Raw genomic sequence first — 21,440 nt, 5'->3', positions numbered from 1 at the left:
TTCCTGGGCTGGGAAGATCCCTGAGAGAAGGGAATGACCATCCACTCCAGTATTCTTGTCTGGAAAATTCCATGGACAAAGGAACCTGGGAAGCTATAGTCCATGGGGTTGCAAAGAGTTGGGCAGGACTGAACAATTAACACTTTGGCTTCATCTCAGGTAGATTCTGTTGCCTAAAAGGATGGCTCAGCTCTCCTAAACTTGAGGTAGTTAGTCGTGTGTGAGAGATATACCCTGTTTTCTACTAAAGAAAGTCTGCTTCCTGGGTGGATCCAGTTACCCATGACTGCTGTTCTTTCAATTTTTATCTAGTAGGCCTGACTGCGTATCTGCCTTCTTGCCTTGATATGTAAGTTTGAGTCCTCCAAAATATAGACAGACACTAAAAATTAGACAAGAAAGAGATTGGCGGAAATTCTTGTAAGAATAAAAGGAGAAGGAGGAGGCAAAGGTCAAAAGCGTGTCTGATACTTTAGGAAAGAGAGAGAAAGAAGGCTTGGTTAGAATGAGCCTCAGGCTACAGGGAGGCTCAGAAAATCTTGACCAGATCAGAGCGAGATCCCAGAGCACAGGTGGCTAGTTTGAGTTGTCCCGAGTGTAAAGTAGCTTCAATTGTGTCCAACTCTTTGCAATCCCATGGAGTGTAGCCTGCCAGGATTTTCTGTCCATGGGATTCTCCAGGCAAGAATACTGGAGAGGATTGCCATTTCCTTCTCCAGGAGACCTTCCTGACCCAGGGACTGAACCCTTACATCTCCTGCATTGGCAGGCAGGTTCTTACCACTAGCGCCACCTGGGAATCCCTGAGTAGTCCTGTCTTGGGCCAACCTGGATTGCTCCAGGACCTCCATCTGCTGGGCTCAGTAAAGACTGGAAGCAGGCCATAACCTCCAAGTTGAATCCATAGGTGATGGATGGATGGCAGCTGGAGTCCATCAGCAGACTCTGCTAATGCAGCATGTTCCCTCAAAGGCAGATCTGAATGTGAACCTCAGGGGCTGCCATCCTTACAGCAGCATAGCTCCCTAGCTTCAGTCACCAAGCCCCTTGGCACACCATGGACGGTCCCTGAGCAAGCTGCATGGTGTTTTTTGCATCTGAGGAATGCAGATGGAGGTCAGATCGATGGTCACCATCAGCTTTGGAATTTTGATTCTGTGATTCATTCAACAAATATTTATTGAGCACCTGCTACTGCCCTGGCACTGGTGATACAGCATGAACACCAAATCAGAGTGAACGTCAAATCAGAGTGAACACCGTGAGGACTGTATTTTTAAATGCTACCATTCTCATTTCCTTCCTTCAGTTCAGTTCAGTTGCTCAGTCATGTCCAACTCTTTGTGGCCCCATGGACTGCAGCAGGCCAGGCTTCCCTGTCCATCACCAACTCCTGGAGCTTGCTCAGACTCATTTCCATTGAGTCTGTGATGCCATCCAACCATCTCATCCTCTGTCTCCTCCTGTCTTCAACCTTTCCTAGTGTCAGGGTCTTTTCCAGTGAGTCAGTTCTTTGCATCAGGTGGCCAAAGTATTGGAGCGTCAGCTTCAGCATCAGTCCTTCCAATGAATATTCAGCAGTGGCCACAGGACTCAAAAAGGTCAGTTTTCATTACAATCTCAAAGAAAGGCAATGCCAAAGAATGTTCCGTCCTCAGGTCATTGTTATACAAATTTAACTACTTTTAAATTTTTTTAATTATCATTTTTACTGATTTTTTATGTTTATTTAGCTTTATCTCCGCCCCCCCCCAGCATTGCTTCATGCATCCTACCTCTTTCTGTGTTCCTGTATTTCCTTTAAATCAATGAAATGCATACTTTAATAATTTTTCAGTGATGATCTGTGTCGAAAATTTTACCCCTTTATGTGAAAATGTTTTTACTTTTGAATAATTGTATGTATATGCTTACTCATGTCTGACTCTTTGCAACCCCATGAACTGTAGTCCACCAGGCTCCTCTGTCTGTGAGATTTTCCAGGCAAGAATACTGCGTGGGTTGCCATGCCCTTCTCCAGGGCATCTTCCCAACTTAGGGATCAAACCTACATCTCCTGCATCTCTTGCACTGGCAGGCCGATTCTTTACCACTGAGTCACTTGGGAAGCCTACGTAGTGTTTGGCCTGAGTGCATGCTCAATCTTCTCCAACTTTTTACAACCCCATGGCCTATAGCCTGCCAGGCTCTTCTGTTCATAGAATTTTCCAGGCAAGAATACTGGAGTGTGTTGCCGTTTTCTCTTCCAGGGGATCCTCCCAATCCAGGGATCAAACCTGTGTCTCTTGCAAGTCTCCTACAATGCAGGTGGATTCTTTACTGCTGAGCTACCAGGGAAGCCCTCCAAGTATTGTCTAGTGAAGTGAATATTTTCTGTCTTGTCATGTATAATTTTTTAAAATAATGCTGATCTGTAATAAAGTACTAATTTATAATAAAAAAGTGGGTAACTTTTATTTCTGATAAAGTTTAGACTAGTCCCTCTATTTTATGCAGTAATATTAATGGCTAATATTTATGTAGTACCAACTATTAGCCAGAAACTATTCCGAGTGTTTTATGGATATTGCTTCACTTCATGTCCATAACACACCTTGCAGTCAGCATTGTGATGATTATAATCCCATTTTATAAATGAGGAAAATGAGGCAGAGTGATTAATTTTCCCAAGTCCTATAGGTACCAGATCCAAATTTGTACTCAGGCAGTACCCTGGTTACCCTGGCTATGAATTCACTTTTTAAATTTTCTAGCTCTCATTTTTCCTTTTTAACTGTCCTAATTTTTTTGTCAATTACATCTTTATATTACGTACTTCTTCTAGAGGTGGATCCAGTCAGTCATCGTTGAGATGACTCTTATATGCTTCCTATATTTTTAATAATCTTTGTTAATGATACGTTAACTTTTAAAAATTCCGTTTAAAAAAGCGTATGTACTCTAAACCTTAGAACCCTAGGATAAATGCCTAGTTTTTCCCAGGCTAGTTGTAGTTCATTTTTCTCTGCAGCTCAGAGAAAATTTGTGAAGGAATGATCTTACAAAACAGCATGCAGTTCTAGAAGAGAGAGAATTCTACCTGAATGTTGTGAAGTAGGTAAGCTTATTAAGGATTGATAGAAATCTAGTGTTACTTTGGGTTCTATCCCATTTCATTCTTAAAACATTTTTTAAATTAATTTTTTATTTTATTTATTTAGCTGTGCCAGTTCTCAGTTGTGGCACGAGGAATCTTCAGTTGTGGCATGTGGGATCTAGTTCCCTGACTAGGGATCAAACCCCAGATGCCTGTGTTGGGATAGCCTTAGCCTCTGGACTACCAGGGCAGTCCCTTTATTTTTGGCCATGCCTTGAGGCTTCTGGATCTTAGTTTTCCAACCAAGACTCGAACCTAGGTCATCAGCAATGAGCATGGAATTCCAACCACTGGACCACCAGGGAATTTCTCTCATTTTAAAACTTTTAAAATATGAAAGTTATGTAGAAAGACATGTTTACATAGTATTAATAGAATTAAGCTTTTAGTGGCTCAGTTTTTTTTTTTTTTTTTTGGCCACTTCATTTTTTAATTGAAAGATAGTTGCTTTACAGAATTTTGTGTTTTTCTGCCATACATCAGCAAGAATCAACCATAGGTACACCCAGGTCCCCTTCCTCCTGAACCTCCTGTCCATCTTCCTCCCCCTCCCACCCTTCTAGATTGTCACCCAGCTCCTGTTTGAGCTCCCTGAGTCATATGGCAAATTCCCATTGGCTATCTGTTTTACATATGGTATTATAAATTTCCATGTTACTCTCTGCATACATTTTGAGGTCTTCCCAGGTGGCCAGAGTGATAAAGAACCCACCTGCCAATGCAAGAGACACAAGAAACGAAGTTTGATCCCTGCGTCCGTAAAAGCCCTTGTGGTAGGAAACGGCAACACACTCCAGTATTCTTGTCCGGGGAATTCCATGGATAGAGGAGCCTGGTGGGTACAATCTGTCCATGGTCTCAAAGAGTCAGACACGACTGAGTGACTGAGCACATAAAGTTGGCTTGAAATCTAACACTGGCTTCCCTTTGGCATAGCAGATGGGCACCTGACCTCCAGGTGCCCTTCACTAGGTTAATTCCAGCTGCTCACACACTGGTTACATGACTTTGGATATATTTTTAAACCTCTCTCTGTTTCAGTTTCCTCATCTCTAATGTTTGAGCAATAATAGTAATTTCCTCGGGGAGTTCTTGCATTAAGTGAGTTCTTAGAACAAACGTTTGTAAATAACAAATAATGTCGTGTTAGCTATTATTATTACTACACCTTCTACAGCTATTATTAACTTGTTTTTGTTTAATTGCTAAGTCCTGTCTGACTCTTTCGTGACCCCATGGATTGCAGCTCTCCAGGTTCCTCTATTCATGGGATTTCCCAGGCAAGAATACTGGAGTAGGTTGCCATTTGCTTTTCCAAGGTATTTTCCCCAATCAGGGATCAAACCCTCATCTCCTGCTTTGCAGGCAGATTCTTTACTGCTGAGCTACCAACTTAGCGGTTCTCAAAGTTGGTATTTTATAGAATAATAAAAAGTAAAAAAAATAGGGAATTGGCTTAAGGTATCCAGCATTTTAGTGACAATAGAAAAATATTAATAATTACTACAGTCTACTACCAAGTGTATGATAGAAATATTCTAAGACATAAAAAGAGAAAAAAGATGGCTTTATACAAAACTCATTGCAATGTATTTATTATTCTGTTTCATCATAGAGCAATAGAAACTTTGTCAAGAAATAGCACCAGTCTGGGGTTTGAGAATCATTGTTTTAAATATCATTGCCCTGAAAGACAGGGAAAATTGCACACCCAGGGTGTTTTACAATAGCATCAATGTAAAAGAAAATTAGCCCCTTATAGTTTAGGAATAGCTATCAAAATGTCCTTGCCTTTTAAAAAAGAGTCTAAATTAATTTTCAAGGATTATTTAATAAAAACCACTTAAAAGAGAAACAAATTGTGCAAGTATATTATAGGAAATGACTACATATAGGTTGAAGGAATAATTAGTATGCTGTTTTAAAAAATTACACTGAAGAAGAAGTTGAACATGAAGAAGGAAGTCATTCAACAGGGCTCTGATTCACTAAAATATAATGCCCAGCTTTCCATTCTGCAGTCTAATGAACAATAGAAGAACTTGAGGACTCAGATGAGCAATGCCTGATGATTAAGGGATAAGAAAATAAAATGGAAATCTCAAGAAAAGGACATACATGGAATTTTATAATTTTAGCTTGGATAAAGTATGGCTAATGGTCATTTCAAGAAGTATTTTCAGCTATAAACAGGGATTATAATATGTTGAATGGGGGTAGTTATTTTTTTTCCCCCTGAGATTCCAAATTGACTGGAGTTTAATCTTTAGAAGGGCTGAATAACCTATTGTCATTTACCCACACATCTATTGGATTCTGTTGGATAAATTCTCTGCCTAGGACACTAAACCAGCATTGTGGATCATGTGTAATGGTTCAAGATTAAAGATATGGATGAAGTGGTTGTGTCCTGCTTTCATAGTGCTTCTATTTATCCACATTGATTTGTACACACATTACAAAACCAGAAGACTGGAAGACAAGGACTGTGCAAATGAGATCAGGGAATTAAAAGAGCCTTTCAACTGAAGCAGCTAGAAGAAAACTTGTGAGGCTATTTTAGATCCATGGATGCATAAACATGGGCAGGTAGATAAAGAGTCAGAGTTGGAGTGAGTATTTAGAAAGAAGGCATGATCATTGCATAATAAATAGGATTAATTTGCTTGTAATAAAATGGTATCATATGAAAGTACTGGAATATAAATTTGAAAAGACAGATTATAGCCAGTTTACATGTTGAATGAACTTTATCATCTTAAACTTGGGAGAACCGTTTATTATTTTCTACTTTCAAAAATATTATTTAAAAATTCAGTTAAAAGAGCACTGCATTTTACCTAATCAGTAATAGAAGCTAGATTACCTGCAAACAACTTAATATTGGCATTGAATATGCATAGTATCCTAAGAATTCAAAACAACTTTTCTCTTTTCAACAATTAGGATTGCTAGATTCAGCAAATAAAAAATATTGTGTTTTATCTGATCATCTATTAACAATTTATTTTGACTCTGTTCTGAATTAATGCATCCATGGATTGAAATAGCTAAAAACGGCTTTCCTTTGGTTTTACAGGATGTGACCAATGATAAAATTGATCCTTTGTCAACTTTTGTTTTAAGGGTATATGATATATCATGCCAACAAAGGTCCGTCTAGTCAAGGCTATGGCTTTTCCAGTGGTCATGTATGGATGTGAGAGTTGGATTGTGAAGAAGGCTGAGCAACGAAGAATTGATGCTTTTGAACTGTGGTGTTGGAGAAGACTCATGAGAGTCCCTTAGACTGCAAGGAGGTCCAACCAGTCCATCCTAAAGGAGATAAGTCCTGGGTGTTCATTGGAAGGACTGAAGCTAAAGCTGAAACTCCAATACTTTGGCCACCTGATGCAAAGAGTTGACTCATTGGAAAAGACTCTGATGCTGGGAGGGATTGGGGGCAGGAGGAGAAGGGGACGACAGAGGATGAGATGGCTGGATGGCATCACTGACTCGATGGACATGAGTTTGAGTAGACTCTGGGAGTTAGTGATGGACAGGGAGGCCTGGCGAGCTGCGATTCATGGGGCCGCAGAGTCGGACACGACTGAGTGACTGAACTGAATTTAATATATCATGAATTTGTAAATCTATAAATCATCCTATTTTACATTAGAAATTAAGTATTGTTTGTCTTAAAACTAATGTAGTGTACCCTGTGTTTAAAGAAAGCAAATTATGTAAAAGTATATTCAGTGAAAATTGTTTCCCTCTTGTTAAATCTTAAGCTGTTTCATCAGTTTGTGATCTTTCTGTTATTGTACCTTTAAATGTATATACAAATCTTTCCACACCTGGGACCATATTAGACACACAATTTTGTACCTTGCTTTTTTCAATTTATCTTGAAAATCTTGGAAATCACTTTTTATGAATATTTATGCTGCTGCTACTGCTAAGTTGCTTCAGTCGTGTCCGATTCTATGTGACCCCATAGACGGCAGCCCGCCAACTCCCCCATCCCTGGGATTCTCTAGGTTAGAACACTGGAGTGGGTTGCCATTTCCTTCTCCAATGCAAGAAAGTGAAAAGTGAAAGTGAAGTCCTCAGTCGCGTCTGACTCTTAGTGACCCCATGGACTGCAGCCTACCAGGCTCCTCCATCCATGAGATTTTCCAGGCTAGAGTATTGCAGTGGGGTGCCATTGCCTTCTCTGATGAATACATTATAGCTATGTATTATTATTTTTAATTGCTACATTCTATTCTATTATATTAATATACCTTTATTTGAATAGCCACCTAATGATGACCATTTAATGGCCTCTCTTCACTGTTTGAGTGTATAATTGAAGTTGTATCATAAGACTATTTGCCATTCTTATTTAATGTTCTTCATAATCATGTTTACATATTACTCTGTAAATGAAAATGGTTGTAATTTAGTTTTAAGGCTAGACCTGAAGGCTCCAGAGAAACCAGTGTGCATTGATAACCTACTAACTATGTGCTAGCCCCTTTTTGTACTATCACTTCTCATTATCTGAAAGTCAATTAACCAATGTTGGGGGCACAGATATGACCTGGCCATGTTTGCATATACTTTCCACATGGCTTTCAGCAGCCTGGATTAAGCTTCTTCCGCAGACTTAGAAGCACAAGTCATCTGTCTGTACTTAGGTGGAATACAAGCAGCAAAGCCCAGGTTCCAGAGCACAACTGATTTAAACCACATTCTCAGTGTTCATAGGATATCTCTGATCTCAGTATCAGATAAAAGAGGATGAATGTTGCTGTAAAGAAAGTTAAAAAAATTATAGCTATGCAAAGGAAGATACTTTATAAAGATGGTTCCCAATACCAATAATTTGCTGTCCCTTCACTGCAGAAATAAAAGCAATTTCTTAACAGGCCAGATAATTGTAATTATATTTCTGTCTCTGGATGATCTCTGCTTCTATAATTTCAACAATTGCAAACAAACACGACCATTTCCTTCTGTCCTCTCCCTCCCCCAACATTGCTCTGAGACACCCTAAGATACTTTCAGGGAGCTCTTGAAGTCAACATTATTTTCACAATAATAGTTTATTATTTTCCTGTTCCTTTTGGATTGAAATTTGCACACAATACTGGAGCCTTAAGGGTACTGCTGTCTTAGAATAAGTCAAGTGGCCCTAAACTGTATTGAAAGTTATTCTATTCTTCAGGGTTATACACTTTAACTAAAAAAGTCCTTGATCCTTGGATGAGGCAATTTTCATTAAATTTCTTCTATTTAATGTCTTTTTTAATACTTTCTATGACAAGATGGGAAGTACCCATATAGAACTTCTGCTGCATATTGAAGTACAAATTATAATGTTCATCTCAAAGTAAAGCCCTTATATGATTCAGTTTGAGCTATATATATTAGACCCATTTTTCATGGCCTATAAATTATGATTATTCAGACCTGAGTATATACAGATACCTAGAAAATAAAGCGTGTCCATAACCTGAAGGAAAATGATTTACAGTATTTGTTGTTGATAAAATTTTAGCTTTCATGGAAAATTAGAATTTTGTAAAATTTATATCTGCTATCATGAACTTGACAGATTTCCAATACCTAATGAAATTTCTGATGAGATCATGATGGTGATATTAATGAATGTGATTATTTTTTGATACTTTATAATGAAATGTGTCAACATTTGAAAGATCTGCATAACTCAGTAAGCAGTATTCTCTAACAGACCAATTCTTAGTGTTATAAAATCATGCATGGGTCAAAGATCTATTAAAAATGCAAGATAAATAATGGATTTTAATGTAAAATAAAATGAAAAGTTCATTGACATAGTTTCAGATTCCACATTGCAACAGAATTTTAGGAAACTAGTATTGCCAATATTTGGTGTGTCTCAAAGAAAAATATCCACAATTAGATAAAAAAGCTGCTAAAATGTTTTATTTTCCAATTCTACATTTGAGAAAGGGTGAATTTTCCTCATATCCTCAGCCCAAGGTATATATTGCAATATGTATTTTTTTTATTACATAGAAGCAGATATGATAATTCAGCATTTTTATTGTCACATAACAAGAGATTCACAAAATTGTAATGCAATGCCCTTTTCCTTGCCTTTAAAACTTGAAATGCATGATTATCTTAGTGTAGCATATTATATATGTGAACATTTTAAATGGGTTTGTAGTCATTATTTTTAATGAATTAATAAATAGTTTAGAAACAGTTTCTGCTTTACTTTCTAATCTGGCAAATACCAACGACTATAACATACATAAATAAAGCTGTTGTCACCTTGGTAATTTTTTATAGTGGTTTTGAGTCCAGAAAGTTTTGAGACCATCTGTTCTAAGCTGTCATTGGTAAGAATGTTTGTATCACTATAGGATTACCGAATCAAAAGGAATGGATAGTTTATATTCCATTTAGGAAATATTTCAAATCGTAATTCAGATCCTCAAAGGCCCTTCATAAATACCTAAGAATGTACAAAATGCCTAACTGCAAGCTTTAGTGTATCTTCCTGGGCACATTGCCCCATTGCTTGCTATTTTAAGAGTCTGTATACCTTGTATGTCTAGTTCATCTTTATAATCACATAGCTTCCACAAAAGTGCATAACACAGAAAAGATCCTCCTTGAATCGTATTGGTTTGGAAGAATGACTGAATGAACACAGACATTCACACAAGTGGTGCTCTGCAATCAGATATAGATGAAAATCTCATACCATCAAAGCAGTGTGGGTAGATGCAAGTGAATAAATATATCATGATTGCTGAAAATTTTGCTGTTTGAAAATGGAGAAAATAGTGTCACCTCATATACCCTTGATTAGTAAATGGTTCATGAAAGATGTAGGGTTTTGAAGGTAAAAAGGGCAGTTTCAGAATTTCCCTGGTGGTCCAGTGATTAAGAATCCTCCCTGCAAAGCAGGGGAAACAAGTTCCATCCCTGATCAGGGAACTATGATCCCACATGGCTGTTGGGCAACTAAACCTGTGCACCTCAACTAGAGAATTAGGTGCTCCAACGAAAGATCTCACATGACTCAACTAAGACCTCATGCAGTCAAGTAAATAAGCCGAAATAAAAAATAAAATTGGTAAAAATTTTAAAAGAGCAGTTTCAAGCACCAATGGCAGTACAAAGAGCAGAACACTAAAAGATAGTGTGAAATAATATTCTAAACAGTCATTCTAGTGAAGAAGGAACAAGGTGAATTCATTTAGGGAGAGCATGAAGGGATGAAGAATACAGCTGATGCTCAAAGATGTTCAACCAACTCAACTGAGAAATGATTACCTGGACAGAAAAGGGACCAGCCAGTAGCATTCTCATAGGAAACAATGAAGTTGGCTGTATGGTATTTTAAAAGTTAGAGCCCATACCTCTTAAATCATACCTGAGTAACTGAGCCTAATATTTTGGAGGTTAATCAAAATAAAAAAAAATTAGGAAATTGGTTTTCTGAGATGCAATGAAGCTCAAGTTGGGTCCTGAAACTGAAGCTTGCCTGCTGATGTCAGAATATCCAACAGGTGAGAGAGAAGTGAATCCATGATTATTTTATTGAATTAAATTTAGGTGAGCTTTTGTGGGGAATGTAAGGGGAGAGATATTTTTAACTTTATAGCCTAGGTAGTCAGGAAAGAATGTCTGTGTTCCAATTTGAAAAAGACAATAGAATAACAAAAATAGGAATTTCTGGCTGTCTCCTTACTGTCACCATGATTAGTGTTGTTATGGTTGACAATTTTTAGTACAGTCAGAAACAGTAATGTTATTAAAAAGACTATTTTAATTATTATTTAAATATTTTACATTAACATATGGTAATATAAAGCAGATAAAGTCTCACTTCAATTTACTGGTAAGTAACTATAGTATTAAAAGGAACACTTAAGCATAGAATTAAATGCATATTAATCTAGGTCACCTATGTCATTAGAATCATCACAAAATATTATGTATTATTTCTCAGTTAAAATAATAGCAAAATTACAGAATTCATAAACCTTTCTATCCACTCTTGAAACAGCTTCTAGACTGAATCATCTATAACAGGAGCAAACTAAGTTTAACATTAAACTTTGTATAAAATTAAACTTAGGTTTTAAGTTAAATATAGAGATTAGTCAAAGCTAGGTTTTTTCCCATAGTCATGAATGGAGGTGAGATCTGGACAATAAAAAAGGTGAGCAATGAAGAACTGATGCATTCAAATTGTGGTGCTGGAGAAAACTCTTGACAGTCCCTTGGACAGCAAGGAGATCAAACCAGTCAATCCTAAAGGAAATCAACCCTGAATAGTCATTGGAAGCACTGATGCTGAAGCTCCAATACTTTGGCCAGCTGATGCGAAGAGTCGACTCAGAAATGACCCTGCTGCTGGGAGAGATTGAAGGCAGGAGGAGAAGGGACAACAGAGGATGAGATGGTTGGATGACATCACCAACTCAATGGACATGAGTTTGAGCAAGCTCTGAGAGATGGTAAAGGACAGGGAAGCCAGGGATGCTGCAGTCCATAGGGTCAACAAAGTCAGACACGACTGAGCAACTGAAAAATAACAATAGAGAGTGTCAAGTGATACCACAGGTGAGAGTACTTTTTCACTGATTTTTGGTTGCTTTTTTCTCCTATCTGCTAATTTCATGATGTCTGTATAATAATACTTCTGTAATCCACTCTATCAAAACTTATTTTTCCTATATATGTTTATACAAATACATACACCCATACTGTCTATTCTTACAGTGTTTGTGGTTATGAGCTGTTAATATTTCTCTAAGCAATAATGCATACACTTGAGAATCAGAGAGGAAAGTGATGTATATCTTACATATATCTGTTATTTTTATATATACATATATTTATATACATAACCCTTTCTTTCAAATATAGACATATCTATATACTCTATATCATCTTTACCTATCTATGTCAACATTTGTACCTCTAGTTCTAGAAGTTTACCCTTCACTATTTGTTCTGAAGAATATGAATATAATCAAGCCCATTCTTGATTATACTCCCCTCTTGAGTAGAAGTGAAAATCTTGAACTGACTTTACAGATCGAGTCATAAGCACACGTGCATTCTGTGATATGGTCTAAATCTCACAGTTTTGCCTGTTTTGTAAACATGGCAAAGCTCTCAGCCATCCTACTAAAACAGAACAATGAAAGATGTTGATTTTAAACTCAGTAAAGTCCAGTTTTTCAGAAGAACACACACAAGGCTGAACTAGTGTAATCTACATCTCTCCCTGATAGGGAGGCTCAGCCCTACCCTTTGGGCTTTGTGCCAGTGGCTACCAACCTTGTAACTACCTTGAGTTAGTGTAACAGCAGCTATAGAAGTTACAGCAGAGAAAACCTCACAGTCATGTGCATTTTTCCCAGGTAGCAAAACAAACAAACAAACAAACAAAAAACCTCCAGTATAAACAGAAATAAGATAGTGTATAATTACCCTGCACACGTCATTTTGCTGTTTTCTTATTGTAGGTTAAAAAAAAAATCACAACCCTACTTCTCCCTTATCAAACTTTGATAAAGTAATTAAATTTAAATATGTGTTCTAATTTGTTCTTGGTTTGGTTTTGACTTTCTGGTTTAGAATATACATCCACAGAAGCAAGAGACTATAGTTAATAAATGAGAGCCTTGTCTAAACTACACAGAGAAGGCAGGCAAGAAATAGTACTTACTTTTCTGCATGGATGTTAAAGCAATGTCACTAACATCATTTTGGATAGAATTCTCACTCCTGCTGTTTAGAAAGCAAATCAGCTAATGCTGTAATTTCTCTTCTTGATAAGATTCATCAGGGGTTGATTCCCGAAACTGCACAGTAAGTACATGCACAAAATGTAATCAACCAAATCATTAGCATTTATTAAAGAAGACGTTTCAAATTGATGGGCAGTCTTGAAGAAAAGTATAAATCTCCTCCTTTCTAAATCCTATTTGAATATAAAACCAGAATGTATTTTTGATCACAATCAAATGTATTCTTATATTTTCCATGAAAAATGGATCAGTATATACGCCCAATCCACATTGGCACAACACCATGCTGAAGACATTAAATTGGATTTCAGATTCACAAGAAATAACAAGTATGTTAAAGATGCACTGATGTATTTGCTTGACATTATAAACAACATCCTTTCAAATTAATATATCAGTCTCTAACCTTCTCTTGCATTTGTTATAAAGTTGATGGTTATACTCTGTCAAAAGGAGTTATCCTTAAGTCCCCTGAGAAGAACTCTATCTAAATGTTGTTTCTCCTCAATTGCTGTAGATGAAGGCAACTTGAAGATAATTACCATGCTTTCATTTTTTTTCACATTAAAGAGTAAATATAAAAAGTTGTTGCTGTTGTTAAGGTGCTAAGTCGTGTCTGACTCTTTTATGACCCCATGGAACGGTACCCTGCCAGGTTTCTCTGACCATGAGATTTCCCAGGCAAGAATACTGGAGTGGGTTGCCTTTTCCTTCTTAAGGGAATCTTCCTGACCCAGAGATAGAACTCACACCTCTTGCATTAGCAGATGGGTTCTTTACCACTGATCCACTAGGGAACTCCAAATTAACTTTTGGGGTTAATTTTAAATTTAAAATTGACTTTTGTCAGTTAGTGGTAACACCCTTGTTTCCCAGTATTGTTATGATTACCAAATTATCTAATAGTTTATTTCTCTTAAAAATAATGAGTTTGTGAAATGAAAACATATTATGATTTGCAATTTACTTTTCAGATTCTAAAACCCAGTTACTATTAAGATATCTAATACTGCTTTAGAAGTGACTATATTGTGATACATTAATATAAATCATTCTAATATACATGTTTGGGCAGGATTCTTATAAATATTTTTACAAGTTTATGAAAACTTATGAAATGTTATCCTTTTGTCTAAACACTTACCCGTTCATTTTAAAAAATGCAGCATATCTCATGAAACAGCTCCCATTTTACTACACACAATTAAATCTTACCTCAACCTAAAGAGTTAAATCAGTTGCTTATATTATTTACCATGATTTCACAATTCCTCATGACATACAATAAAAAAGTGTTTTTATGGTAGATCCACTCTACATGTCATTATTTACACTGTTTAAATAAGCTACACATTTAAAAGGAAAAGCCATTGTTCAGATGTTCATTGTAAGTTTGTTGCAAGGCTGATCTTCTAACACATTTTGTTGTTCCCTACTAGCGATGGGTTCTGAAGAGAAAAAAGATGGCAAGAAGTGAGAGTTTGTTAATAGGTCATAGATGTAGCCTCTGTTTGCAAGGTTCTGAATCTTATCCCAAGATTCTGGGGTAATGCATGAAAAATTAAGTCATGCACAAATGTTTCCAATTACTCACTTGTTTGGCATCACATAGACTGAACCAAACATGGAAATTAAAGCCTACATTTTTCACCCCATTGTTTACTATATTATAGATATATTACTATAGGATAGATATAATACTGTATATAGGTCATATTTCTGAACTTATACAAAAGTAACTATGACTTTTCCGATTTTACCATTTCAGAATCAGACAAAGGATTGAAGTCAGTTAATCCGTAGAGATATTAAAATAAGGCATTTCAAGTATTTTAAGAATGGTTTTGAGTAGACCAGTGACAATGACTCAGAATGGCATAACTGAATTGTTTCATAAGTCAAGAGCTACATTGGTCCTCCTATAATCTTTAAAAACTTTAAAAAATGAATGTGAACTATTATAAGATTAATATATTTTGAATATACCAGGAAAATCAAACCTTAGCCCACACATGGTAATTAACTTCCTCACACCCTTCAATTGCTTAAAGGCTCCTCTCTCAAGGTCTCTGGTTTCTAGAGTTAATTGTCCAGTGACATGTCACAGTGTAGCTTCAGCCAGAATACCTACTACAGGTTTTTTCCTCTTCTGCTTGAAACTGACATCATGTACTGAAAGATGAAGGGGCCAATGCGCTTCTGAAGAAGCATGTAGTCATGAGACTTCACCTGCCACCACAGATAGAGAGGAAAAAAAGGAGGGGGGGTACTTAGCAATTTCAAGAGCCACAATTTACCATGGAAGCCTCTACTTAATATTCCGCTTGATCTGCCAAGTTTATAGCCTGGCAAATCTGAATACAAATGTCGATGCAAATGAGGATTCATTATTCTTACAAGGTCTTTGTGTTGAAGCTTAATGTAACTTGGTTCCTATGGTTGCTCAGGGAACATAGATTGCAAGACAGCAAAAAATGATGAAAAGAAGAAAAATAGAGAAAGAAAATAATAGGAATAGAAGAAAAGGCTTAAAATGCACTTCAGCCTGAAATGTGAGGAGACATAGGAACAAAGCATTGTCATTACAATCTCTCCTTCTTGCCACTTATATTTACTTCTCATCAGCAACAGAGGAGTTAATCACTCAAGAACAATCGAACCAGAGAGAAAACATAACAATTCTCTTTTTACTGATTATAACACGTTGTTCCCATTATAAAACCAATTCTTCAAATTGTCAAAAATTTTTACCATTTTTAAATAATTATAGAGCTCATGGGCTGGTGGGACCTACACATTTCGATCTCTAAGAAGACAGCAAATGCATTTAAAAAACCCCACCCAACAATTCCCTTCCTTTCCTTATGGATTAATTGCCAAATAATTCTGAATCAACATGTCAAGAAAGCTAAAATTAATAAACTACACATTGAAAAATCACAACAGTTTAACATCATTCATTTATTGTTTACCATAACCCAAGGCACGCAAAGCTTGCAAAACCCCAAGTTAGGGGAAATCCTGAGAGGCTGCAAAATTATGATTCTATCTCATCTACCATAGTATATTGTTCCGATGAATCTTTTGTATGGTTAGCTGTTGTTTACATATAAATACCTTCTGCGGAAATAAAAAGGTACTGAAGGTAACCGGAGCTGATACGATGATCCCAAGATCATTGCAGTAAGGCTTGCTTCTTCATCCATAAATAAAGCACATTTGCATCCATTCAGTCAAATTAGCTCCATTAAAAAAGGTGGTTATAATTAGCTCCTTTTTCTGGTTCACGGGAAAAATTCTTGCATGCCTGCTGTTTTGATTAAATCCACCATTGTCTTCCAATAGCTAGTGCTAATTCTTCCAAGGAAATCTTCAGTTGAGGTGTTATTTTATTCTGCGCCTCCGTGAGTTGTCTAATTTACGCCAAGTCCCTGCAGTGTTTCCTTAAGCCATCCTCTTTGTCTTGCCTTTGAAATTTACCAAATCTTACAAGAAATCAATACTTAATTGATTATTCACTTTTCTGCAGCTTCAAACAGCAAGCACGCATAAGATCCTAGAGGAGTCCCCCGATTGCCAATGCAGGAGGTTGTTTGGTGGCAGAGCCCTGCAAGGGTCCAACAGCAAGCATTCCATGGAGCCGTGCACTGGCGTGGGGTGCCAGTGTCTGATAAAGAAAACGAAGATGCTCTAACGAAGCAGGAAAAGTTCCTGGATGAGGCAGATCCATCTCAAGGCTTTGGATAAAAGGCTGAAGCAGGAGCAATTGGATCCCAGAACATTATATAGATGTCTATTTTTTTTTTTTTTTTGCATGAATCCTTTTTGATTTTTCCTTACCCTTTTCTTCCCATGACACTGAAGTGGAATATCCCAAGTGCCGCCGAACTCAGAGAACTCCACGCTGGAATGGGGGTGAGACTGGTGTTGTACCTCTGGCATAGGATAAGGATGGCAGGCACGTAATATTACGAAATGTAGGACAAATTCAAGCGAAAGAGAGGGAGAGGGAGAGAGAGGGGGAGAGGGAGAGCCAGAGACAGATGGCGGATCTGGCTAAGAGCCAAAGCCAGTGAAATGAATTACATTGCTGAATAACTGTACACCATTGATTCTGCCACTTGTTGCTGCATGGCAAAAAAAAAAAAAAAAAAAGGAAAAAAAACAAAAAAAAGCCCCAGTGTATGTATGCAGGAATCTCCTTATTCTTCATGTGTACAGCAGACAACTTCATGCACAACTCCATCCTGACCTGCTATGCTCTGTGTGTCTTGGGTGGGTGTGTAGACGCGGCAGAAGGTTGCGGGCACATATGTATGCCCGAGAAAACGAATGTGTGTGTGAGCCTCTGCATGTGGGAGAGAGGCAAAAACAATCCTCGCAATCCAGCCATTTTTGTTTAATGAAGAATGGAAGACTGGCATTCAGAGATGTGGTTAGGTGTCGCATATTAATGTGGGCTCACCCGACAGCCTCCCCCTCTCTAAAAAGGAGTGGCACAGAAGTGAAGCCCGTATAGATCAACCACGTGGGAGAATCAACTCTCGAGGAACCCTATCATCTCTAAACCCACAAATGGGGCACAAGGAATTCTTCGGAGGAACAAGTTGCTCTCTAACAAGAAGAAAAGCTGGCCCCACAGAGGATGCGATGTTTGGGTGTTTTCAAAAAGACAGCCAGTCTCTGCAGATTGTTCAATAAATGCTTCAGACCCAGGACGAGGGGAGACATGATGGGATGCCCAGGGGGCTTTGGAAATCAAATACAATGTTTGAGTAGCACAATTTGAGGTACATTATAAAAAAGCAATTTGAATTGCCAATGAGGCGACACATATCTGCATGCTAATTAGACCTGTGTCAAGGGTAGTCTGCAGGGGAGGAATGTGTGCGGAGCTCTGCCGAGAGATTGTTTCTGCATAAATTATCAGCTTTGTCCTACTGATCATTTTCCCAAACAAACATGAAATGCAAGATCAAAAGGCGATTCTAAAATTAAAATTATTGATTGACAAAGCCTAGATTTCAGAATCTAATTAGACGAGGCACAAACAAAAGCTGATATTATTACCGACTATGCCTGAGCTAGCAGCCAGATCGTGCAGGGTTTGTAATTTATCTTTGTTTATGCAGCCAGGATATTAAAAATGTAATTAAAATGGTAAAATGATCTGATCAGAAATAGCCACCTAGTGGAAAGTATATTATTTTAAATGGATTATAAAGGCATTGGACTGTGCAAATAAAAAGGTTTTTGTTTCTTTCATGACAAACCTAGCATCTCATTGAGATCTTGCTATGCAATTTATCTTTTGCTAATAAGTTGTCTTTTGTGTTTTGTTCCATAGATAAGAGACATCATTTGTAACCCTTATGTGTACACTAATAAACATTGTTATTACAGGTGGCATTCTGTTATCATAGGAACATCTCTCATAAATTGTGGCATTTTTTGGTCACAAGTGGAAGTAATTCAACACCTATTTTGTATACTCATCACAGACATTAGATATAGCAATTATATGTGGTCAGTATCACTAAAAGGTAGTCATTCCCTCTGCTTCTGCATTGTCTCATTTAAAGTGGGTCTGGATAACTCTAGAACTTGGCATTAGTGGGCATCTTCAGCCTTGAAAATGGGATTGCAAAGCAAATTCATTTGCTCACTGAGTGCCTTCTTCAACTTACTGCTTTAGAACAGATACAGTTGCGTAAAAGCATGTAATAAGGTGATTCAAGTGATTTATAGGCTAGATCTTCTCTCATTTAGCAACATTTGGGAAGTGCCAATGAATTATTTTAGGAGCAAATTGTCTAATATAAAATTTATTAACCAAAATGCATCTGCTGTCATCTAATTGTGGATTTTGCAGCCAGCTGCCAGAAACAGACTCGTGATTCTCTAATAAAGCCTCTAAAAATGCATGATAAATACTTGTAAGAAAAATGAGAGCCCTGGCTGGTGAGGTCTACGTAAGAAATGTTGGAGACCATTTATTTTCTTTTTTTCATGAAATCACTGTGGACTGGCTCAATTCCCTTTTAAGAAATTCACAATTTAGGGTTCTGTCAGCAGCTCTGGGGTCTTTTGTTAGGTGCACTTAAAATGCCAGATTAAATATTAATATGTGGTTAGAGTTGTGCTATTTTGCAAGCCCTGAAACCCTATTAGTAAATCATGATCTGGTGACTGATGCAAGAAATTTCAAGGCGCCAACAGTGCAGATTGCTTTATGCCCATCAATCTGATGGATTGCTAATTTTTAGTCAATTGGGCCTTTGGACTCATAGCTGTAAGCAGGTACTTTTTCCATCAGTAGAGAACCATGGTCCACCTGCTATAGCATTTTTTGCCCAAAAAGTACACCCAAGCAGGCAGAGTCTTTTGCATTGTTAATAACCGTCTTCGTATGAGCAATGTTCTGTTTTAAACTATATTTTTAGTTGTGTTGCAACGTACCCAGAAAGAAATAGTTGTAGATTTCCTAGGTGTCCCAGAAATGTTTCAAAAGAAATTAAAGGTGGGGAGAGGCTAACATGAACAAGACTGTCAAACCCATTAGAATCCTTTTTAAGTCAAAAACTGTGAACTAACAATGTCATCCTAGAGAGTTTCAACAATATCTCTGAAACTATGGTGAGTTAGAAGATAGAGCCACCCACAAAGGATCAGTGAAAAGACTTTTAAAGACAAAAATACTAGGAACCAACCGAGAGCTCTATGAAAGTATCCTGTCTAATCTTTCTGAAAATATGTCACATAACATGCTTGTGCCCTTGAAAAGTGAGAGTTTTTTTCCAACATATGGCTTGTTTCTGAAATGTGGTCAGAATCACTATTTGATCCTATGATAATCCAGGTGGGAAAACATCTTTATTGGCGATATTTGTTTCATACAGATGGGCCCTGACTCCTAAATCCTGATAATATGAATTAACATATTTCATTATAATATTTACCAATTATAAAGCATTTTCCTCTCCATGGATACTATCCAAGCTTATGTTGGGTTCTGTTTTACCATCTGTCTTTTTATTTTTCTTTCATCTTACAGACCATTCTACAATTCAGAGCTAGTAATGAATTTAAAGGGATGAGCATGAAGGACTATTGTCTTCTCCTTTCTCTCTTGTCACAATTATTATTATAGAATAATAATATTATAATAAAAATAATTATTTTTATTGATTCAGGAATACTAGGTAGAGTTCAGAAGTTCAGGCCAACATTTAAGGAATCCATGTTTTTAGTCAGAGTTTAGTTTAGTGTCTTCACTCATGTCTAGAAATATAACACCCATAAGTTAAAGTATTGAAATCAAATTTTAATCTATAAAATTAGCCAATGTACTATATTATAATGACAACATTGTACATAAGATTCATTCATACACACCCCACATACAATTTCACTTTTTAAGTAACCTTAAAACTCAAAGTTGTGACAATCACACACTCAGATTGTTGCATAATTGTCCTTATTTAACAGAAAGGGCCAATGGGAAGCTGAGCATTATTCTGTGGTAGCCAGCCTAAAACATCTTCTGTGGGTTGCTCTCTCTCACTTCAGTTATTCCCTGTGCCTCTCACCTTGCCCTACATAAAAGAGCGCATGAGTTCCTACTGCTCTTTTTCTCCATAGCTATGGTTCTTTTCACCATACCATGAAAAACAATGTCTTGTCTTTATATTCTTTCCCGTGCTTTCAAAAATGTTTAATTGACTTACTGAGATGAAGGGAAAAATAAGAGAAATTTACAGACACAACAGATTCAGTGCTAAAAAATTTCAAAACAAAGTGTTTGACATTCTCAGTACCAGACTACATTAGATTCCTCCTATTTCACACTCCAGTGCCACTTTGTCTTTCCTCTTAATGAAGCCTAGACTTGCTAATTTAATTATTTTAATGACTTAAAAAAAATCAGACATGAGGACAGGAGCATTGTCTATCTCATTTACTAAGCATAGTTCCTACTATATAGTAATTATTCATTAACTATTTGTGAACCAGTGGTTGAATGAATAATTAGTCCTGAGAACAGCATTAACGAGTCAATTTTAGGAGTAAAGTTGAAAATGCTTCAGAGGAACAGTAAGCAGTGCTGAAGCAGACACTTCTCTGACATTTTAGTGTGCTGCTCTCATTGGCACAAATTTTTATCATGACGTTTCAGTGGAGAAAAGCATGACAATTCAATGTTAAGGTAATCGATTTATGAGATGTTTTCTTTGAATTGTAAGGTACTAGTTCTCAAGGAAACATTCTGCCTAGCTGGGTACATCTGTCAACCACCACATAGGGGATTGGACCAGAAATTCTTAAAGGTTCCATTGACCTCTAAATGGCTATGTTCTGTGTGTCCCCAGAGTTGACCTGAAGACTAGTATAGTATTATTATAGCCTATTATTGTAGGCTAAACTGCAATACCAAAGAGATTCAGAATGGAGTAGCACAAACTTTCAGAAGATTATTCCTCATGGAATAGTTCATATATAAGGAGGTAGTTCAG

This window comes from Ovis aries, chromosome 9 (assembly GCF_016772045.2).
Source record: "Ovis aries strain OAR_USU_Benz2616 breed Rambouillet chromosome 9, ARS-UI_Ramb_v3.0, whole genome shotgun sequence".
Classification (NCBI taxonomy): Eukaryota; Metazoa; Chordata; class Mammalia; order Artiodactyla; family Bovidae; genus Ovis; species Ovis aries.
Note: the sequence above shows the minus strand (reverse complement) of the source record.